Genomic DNA, 8,296 nt, shown 5'->3' on the forward strand with positions numbered 1-8,296 from the left:
ACCTGGCAGACATGGCTCGTACAGGGTTGATGTCAGGAGCTCTCCTTCCCAGCCTTAGTTTGGGAGCCATGCTCCTGCCTATGAGTTCTTCCTCAGAGAATGAGACCAGCTTTTGCCAAAATCTGTAATTCTCAAATAGATGATGCAGATTACCAGGCACAGCAGCAAACCTGAATCCAAATCCAGGGCTCAGGCCCAGGAATCTGCATCTTCAGTCACTCCCGCCTTGATTTCTTACTCAGATGCAGGCATTTTGTGGTCCAAATATTGAGAAACCTGGGGGAGGGGACTTGAGGGTCCCAGAAGCTGTAGGCTTCACCTCAGAAGGCCTGTGGGGGCCTCACTGTACAGCTGTCTGACCAGGTCTTTGGAGGCCATGCCCAGACCTGCTGGCCAGACCTGAGGCCACAGGCTCTGCCTGCTGCATGGTAACTGTATTCTCCGTTGGCTACAGGCAGTGAGGCCTGACTCGACACGCACCTCACCGTGGCCTCCGGGGAGCATGGCCTTGGCCAGGCCAGCCAGGAATCCCTGGCACTGGGAGGGCCCATTGAGGTAAGTGCCTCACTAAGGTTTTCCACTTCTCTTTGGAGCCTCTCTGCCCTGGGGCAGTGGATGGAGGGGAGGGGGTGGTATACCAGCTGCCACTTTCCCTCTTGGGGCACAAAATGGCAGGCTTCTGTTGTCTCGATGCTTCTGAGCTGCTCTGGCTGCACCACTAGACAGGGCCAAGGTGTTTGGGCTTTTTTCCAGATTACTGTAGAAGATGTCGGGTATTGGCAACACAGAACATGTCACTTATTTCACAAATCACACAGTAGCAGCAATACCAGGAACAAGCCAGAAAGCCACCAAGTCGGTCTCCTTAGCAGCCATTAAAACAGTTTAAGAGTACCCTCATGCATTGTTGGTAGGAAAGTAAAATGATAGAGCCATTGTGGGGAAAACAGTCTGGCAGTTCTTCAAAAGTTTAAACAATTACCATATGATCCAGCAATTCCACTTCTGGGTACATAGCCAAAAGAATTAAAGCAGGATCTTCACCAGATACTTGCACACCCTTGTTCATAGCAACATTATTCACAACAGTGAAAAGGTGCAAATAACCTAAGTATTATATTGTTGGATGAATGGATTAACAAAAATGCGGTATGTGTGTGTGTGTATGTATGTATACATACATATACACACAATGGAATACAATTGAGCTTTAAAAGAAGAAAGTCCTATCACATGGCACAACGTGGATGAACCTTGAGGACATGCTAAGTGTAACAAGCCAGTCACAAAAGAAGAAATACTGTAACGTGATCCCTGGAGAAGCCAAAATTCATGGAGAGTGGAGTGTTGGTTGCAAGTTGGGCAGGCAGCAGGGATAGAGAATTAGTGTTTAACAGGGAAAGGTTTCCATTTAGAATGTTGAAAAGGTTCTGGAGATGGATGGTGGTGATGGTTGCATAACATGAATGTACTTAATGCCACCAAACTGAAAAATGGTTAAGATGATAAATTTTATTTATATCTATATAGAGAGAGTTATATATATGTATGTATGTATATATATACACACACACACATGTGCTATGTATATATACACTTTTATATGTATATATATATAACTAAAAACCAGTAAAGAAATGGTCTATAATTCTGTCATCCAGACAGCCCCATTAACACATGTAATTATATATGTGTTGTATGAATGTACACATAATTTTAAAAATTCAAAGGTATAAAATTAAAATCTACCCACTGAATTCCAGTGCCTCTCTACAAAATAAATGTTCTAGTTCTACCTTTAGAAAAAGTTTTGCGCTTTTACTTAATGATCTGTATATGAAAGTTACACTAAAGCAGTCATGCTGTCACTCTGAGAAATTCCTGCTCGAGGTTGTCTGCGTGCTCTTGTTTGACAGTTCCACAGAACTCCATTCTGTGGATGGAACAATTTCTGTAATCCTTCTGTTGGTGGACACTTGTTTCCAGTTTTGTATATAATTATTACGGTCTGCACTGTCGTGAACATATTTTGGCATAATCTAAAGACACGGGTCAAGTTCTTTGTAGTGTAATTTCTGCATCTCAGACTGTGTCCATTTAAGGCTTTGATGGATGCTGTCAGATTGTTCTCCAATAGTTTGTTTCCTGCACTCTCACTGATACCAGTGTCGTGGTTTTTTTTTCTTACCAGTTTTAGATGTGATAAATATTCCATCATTTTTATTTGCTTGAGCTACAATTTGAGTGATCAAGCAAGCTGTTTGCTATGTTATCACATCTTAACATTATACCCCTGAGGCATAAAGAGAAAATGGACCAAAGTCCTCAGCCTTGCTGCGTTTAAACCTTGCCAGCCAGACTGTCAAGGGCAACATCATCACAACATAGCTCTCAGTTCTCTCGTTTGTCACTTAAATCTTCCAGTGTCTGTCTATAAACAACCCTCTGGTGACCTCCTTTGTGCTCAACAGCTTTTTCCTTCTTTGGGCAAATTCCCAGGAGGGGGATTTCAGAGTGATAGTGCATAATCTTTTTTGGAATGTTTAAGGGGTCTGGTTGGCTGGTCCTCTCTCTGTTCAGTGAATCTGTAAGCCAAGGCTGGCGCTGTGGCCTCCCCTTCTCCTGTCGATGTGGCCTCTTCTGGCCATCCCAGTCTACCCAGGGTGTCAGTCCATTTACTGGCTTCAGGTTAGGGGTGAACCAGGAGCTCTCTAATCTCTGAAACTTTCCCTTCTCTCAGTGGAGTTGAGAGCTTGTGGTGGACTCTGGTGATGTCTGCCAAGGCATCTGCCTTTGCTTTCTTGGGCCTTTGGGATTTGGGGCCCCTTCCCCCATGGAAGAACCCTTCCTGGCTCTAGGTTGGGGAATGTTTTCTAGATTGAGATCAGATCTTGCTTGCTCTATCTAGGGCTGACTTGATAAGGTTTATGGCTACTTGTGTTCTGAGTACCTATGTTCTTTCAATGCCGCACTGAAGGAATCCCACTCACCCCAGTAGGAGGGCTGAGCCTCTCAAGGGGAGGGCCTCTCCATCACTAAGCTGGAAGCCAAAGGTCCATGGCCTGTCACTAGCTGTGGTCACAGGTAACTCTCAGGCTCTCTGTGCCTCCATGTACCTTTGGAAGAGAACTCAAAGAGTCTGGTTCTGTCTCCCTGTTGTTGGGGTAGGGGGGGGGGGTTGTGACATCAGTGCTCAGGGCTTGGGTGGAGCATGTGGGAGGGGAGCAGCCTCCCAGGGATAAACTGGAGATCAGTGATCTACAGGCTGTACCCCTTTTGGCACTGGATCAACAGATTTGCCCTGAGCCCCTCTCAGTGACAGATATAGTTTTGCATGCTCTGTAGCCCAGAGATCATCTTCCATCCATGACCTCAGCCTACTTGGCCCACTGGCCCATCTCTCTTACCAGTCCCTTGGGGCAGTGGGGATTTTTTGGTCCAGGAATTGAGTGGGAGTGGCAGCAAGCAGCCATCTGTCCTGAGAGAGGCCTGTGCCCTCCGGCCTGGGTGGTGCCCAGACTGAAGCCTCATCTTGGACTGACTGAAACAAGCTGACCCACAACATCCCACAGGCCCAGACTGCTTCCCACTCCTGTGCTGTTGCTTTGCTGAGCCTGGTGGTATATGACAGGAAGGGACAGAGATGACCCCTATGCACAGTCCCCATCTGGAGCTTTTTTTGGAATGGTGAGCATAAACTTAAGCCAGGCATGCATTGACGAAGAAGACAGCTTCCCTCAGCTTAGGGGAATCCAAGGGGAGCTACCTCGGAGGTCAGGGCCATGTGGAGACCCCTAAGGAGGTCCAGGAGAGCAGCCTCCTATATAAAATAATTCTGCCAGTGCATCAGGGCCCAGAGCCTGCTCCGGGGCCAGACAAGTATTTCTTTTCTTTTTTAATAAAAACATAAATTTGTGAAGTATAGCACACATACAGAAGTGTATGAAAACATGTAGTGTTTAAAGAACCACAGAACACACATGTACACTCCACCCAGGACAAGAAATAGAATGCTTCACAATCCCAGAAGCAGCGCCCCCCAACCCCGCCATGTACTTAGACCTGATCACAACGCTTTCCCTTCCTCCTTTCACGCTCCCCTTACCAGAGGCAACCACTCTTCTCAATTTTGTTTTTATTCTTCCTTTATTTTCTGGCCCTGGAAGGTCTTGTGAACCTTGAGCAAGTAGTGAGCTAATTTTTCTCACCTGAACAAAAATAATACCGTTACTCAGCTGTAGTTTTACCATATCTTAACACATTTATTTGCTTGTCTTGAACTTAATGTAAGTGGAGTCATGTCTGTTTTTCCATGGTATCTTTTGCTTGATGTTATTTTTTTTTTTAAGGTTTTTATTATTTATTTGACAGAGACACAGCGAGAGAGGGAACACAAGCAGGGGGAGTGGGAGAGGGAGAAGCAGGCTTCCCGCGGAGCAGGGAGCCCGATGCGGGGCTCGATCCCAGGACCCTGGGACCATGACCTGAGCCGAAGGCCGATGCTTAGCAACTGAGCCACCCAGGCGCCCCATTGCTTGATGTTATTTTTAAAATTGATCCATGTTGGGTGCCTGGGTGGCTCAGTCGTTAAGCGTCTGCCTTTGGCTCAGGTCATGGTCCCAGGGTCCTGGGATCGAGCCCCGCATCGGGCTCTCTGCTCCGTGGGAAGCCTGCTTCTCCCTCTCCCACTCCCCCTGCTTGTGTTCCCTCTCTCACTGTCTCCTTCTCTGTCAAATAAATAAATAAAATCTTAAAAAAAAAAAAATTGATCCATGTTAATGCTGCTATAACTCATTCGTGTTTTAATTGACATTTTTAAGATTTTATTTGAGAGAGAGAGAGCACGAGTGGAAGTGGGTAGAGGGAAAGGGAAAGAGAGGACCCCAAGCAGACTCCTCACTGAGTACGGAGCCCCACACAGGGCTTAATCTCACAACCCTGAGATCATAACCTGATCCAAAACCAAGAGTTGGATGCCCAACTGACTGAGCCACCCCGGTACCCTAATTAATAGACATTTTTAGAACACTTTTAGATTTATAGAAAAATTGAGTGCTAGTACATAGAGTTTCCAATTACCTTGCACAATCTCCTTATATCAATATGGTACATTGATTACAATTAATGAACCAAGATTGATACATTATTATTTTTGAAGATTTTATTAGCAAGAGAGTGAGAGAGAGAGCATGAGTGTGGGGTGGGGGGAGGTGGGGCAGAGGAAGAGGGAGAAGCAGACTCTCCACTGAGCACGGAGCCCAACTCTGGGCTCAATCCCAGGACCCGGGATGATGACCTGAGCTGAAGGCAGATGCTTAACTGACTTAGCCACCCAGTCGCCCTGATACATTATTGTTAATAAAAGCCCATAGTTTATTTACATTTTCTTAGGTTTTACCTGATTTCCTTCTTCTGTTTCAGGATCCCATCCAGGATAGTACATCACTTGTAGTTATCATGTCTCCTTAGGCTCCTCTTGGCTGTGAAAGTTTCTCAGACTTAACTTGTTTTCGATGACCTTGATGATTTTGAGGAGGAATGGTCAGGGGTTTTGTAGGGTACCTCATTCATTTTTCATTGCTATGTGATATAATTTCATTGCTATATAATAATATATAATATTCTAGTGTATAATGTATGGTTATAACACACCTTACTAATTCTTCCATTGATGGACATTTCAGTTCCTGATCTTTTGTTTCAAACAGTGTTGCTGTAATACTTTCGTATGTGTCTTTTAGGCTCATAAGCACACATTTCTGTAGGGTTATACCCAGAGGCAGAATTGGTGGGTACAGAGTATAGACATGTTCAGTTTTACCAGTTATTGTCGAACTGTTTTCCAAAGAAGTTTTATACATTTACAGGTACAACTGCAGTCCTTTGGGGGCACCTGGGTAGCTCAGTTGGTCAAGTGTCTACCTTCGGCTCAGGTCATGATCTCAGGGTCCTCACATTGGGCTCCCTGCTCAGTGGGGAGTCTGCTTCTCCCTCTCCCTCTGATCCTCCTCCCTGCTTGTGCTCACTCTCTCTGTCTCAAATAAATAAAATCTTAAAAAAAAAAAAAGACAACTGCAGTCCCTTGTCCCACTTCCTCGCTAGCATTTGATATTCTCAATCCTTAACTTTTTGCAACAGAGTAGGTGTGAGATGATACAATGATTTTAATTTATGTTTTTCTGTTTTATGACAAGATTGAACATCATTTCATATGTTTAGCAACTATTTGTGTTTCCTCTTCTATAAAACTCCCCCCCCCCCAACTTTTCTATTGGGTCGTGTATTTTTCTCTTTTTAATTCACAGAAGTTCTTTATATATTCTAGATATAATTCAGAATGGGAGTGGTAAAATCTTCCAGTTTATGGCTTGCCTTTTCATTCTCTTTATAATATCTTTTGATTAACACAGGGTCTTAATTTTAATGTAAATTATAAATCTTTTTCTTTATAGTTGTATTTTCTCTTTTTTTTAAGATTTATTTATTTTAGAGAGAGCACGAGTGGGGAGAGGGGCAGAGGGGAGGCAGAGAGCAAATCTCAAGCAGACTCCATGCTGAGCGTGGAGCCTGAGGTGGGGTTCGATCTCACGACCTGAGCTGAAACCAAGAGTCGGGTGCTTAACCGACTGAGACACCCAGGCGCCCTATAGTTGTATTTTCTTACTTTTAAAAAATCTGTATCTCAGGGTCAAAAATCTGTTCTCCCATTTGTATGGTGTAAGGTAGGGATCCATTTTTTTTTTTTTAAGATTTTTATTTATTTATTTGTCTGAGAGAGCACAAGCAGGGGGAGCGGCAGGCAGAGGGAGAAGCAGGCTCCCCGCTGAGCAGGGAGCCCAATGTGGGGCTCCACCCCAGGACCCCGGGGTCATGACCCGAGCCAAAGGCAGACGCTTAACCGACTCAGCCACCCAGGCGGGTGGGGATCCATTTTTCTTGATTTTTTTTCATTTATGTTTAAACATGCATAACCACCAATTATTGCAAAATTGCTTCTCTCACCAACCTGTGAAGCCAGCTGTGTCCCAAGTCAGGTGTTCCCAGAGAAGTGCATCTGTCTCCGCACTCCCTTCCGTACTGTCAGTCTATTTCTGTCCTAGCACCTACACCATGCTGTCTTAATTACTACCGCTTTATAAAAATTGTCAGTATTTGGAAAAGCAAGACCCCCTGACGTTATTCTCAGCAGTACTTTGGGTATTTTTAGCTCTCTGTCTTTCCATAAAATTGTTAGTATCAGAGGGTCAAATATATTTTTTAAGTTAGATTCATAATCTTCAAAAGGGGATATGGTAAAATTTCCTCAGTCTGCCTTTCTTCTCCCAGTTCCCTCCTCTAGAAGTGACTGTAGTTAATAGTTTTCTGCGTATTTTTCTAGAACTAATATGAAGTTGTCCGAGTCTATGTGTGCATACCACCCCACTTCTTGCAGCTGCAGAGTTCATCAGCAGACTTTATTTAAAAAGCAAACTCTTAATTTTCTTTTCTTTTTTAAGATTTTGTTTGTTCATTTGACAGAGAGAAAACACAAGTAGGCGGAGCAGCAGAGGGAGAGGGAGATGCAGGGTCCCCACTGAGCAAGGAGCCTGACACGGGGCTCGATCCCAGGACCTGGGATCATGACCTGAGCTGAAGGCAGACACTTAACTGAGCCACCCAGGCACCCCCAGACTCTTAATTTTCAATAAAGACGGCTTCTTAGCAGGTCCTGATTTATAAATATCAAAGAGATATAAATGTTAAACTTTATATATTCTTAATCCTAAATCAAGTCATTTTGAGTAGTTTCCGAAATTACAAAATATACTTTATAGTTTCTACTAATTTTTTAAAAAGATTTTATTTATTTATTAGAGAGACACAGCGAGAGAGGGAACACAAGCAGCAGGAGTGGGAGAGGGAGAAGCAGGCTTCCCGCCGAGCAGGGAGCCCGATTCCGGGCTCGATCCCAGGACCCTGGGATCATGACCTGAGCTGAAGGCAGACGCCTAACAACTGAGTCACCCAGGCGCCCCATAATTTCTACTAATTTTGATGGAAAAGCGAACAATTTTGCTTCCCCAACAGTTCGTAGCAGACTGCTGGACATGTTTGTGTCTCTTCCTGCTGCAGGGAATCATGTTAGAGGCTTGGATTGTGTTTCAAAACAGGAACATCTGGGTCATGCTGAAATCTCTCAGAGATAACACAACAGGGATAACAGATTTAGTATATTCTCAGAGTGTTATTATTAATTATATTTGGGGTTGCATGTCAGCTTCTATCATCCTTTCTATTTGTTCTTCCATTGTTTCCT

The sequence above is a fragment of the Neomonachus schauinslandi genome, chromosome 14 (assembly GCF_002201575.2).
Source record: "Neomonachus schauinslandi chromosome 14, ASM220157v2, whole genome shotgun sequence".
NCBI lineage: Eukaryota > Metazoa > Chordata > Mammalia > Carnivora > Phocidae > Neomonachus > Neomonachus schauinslandi.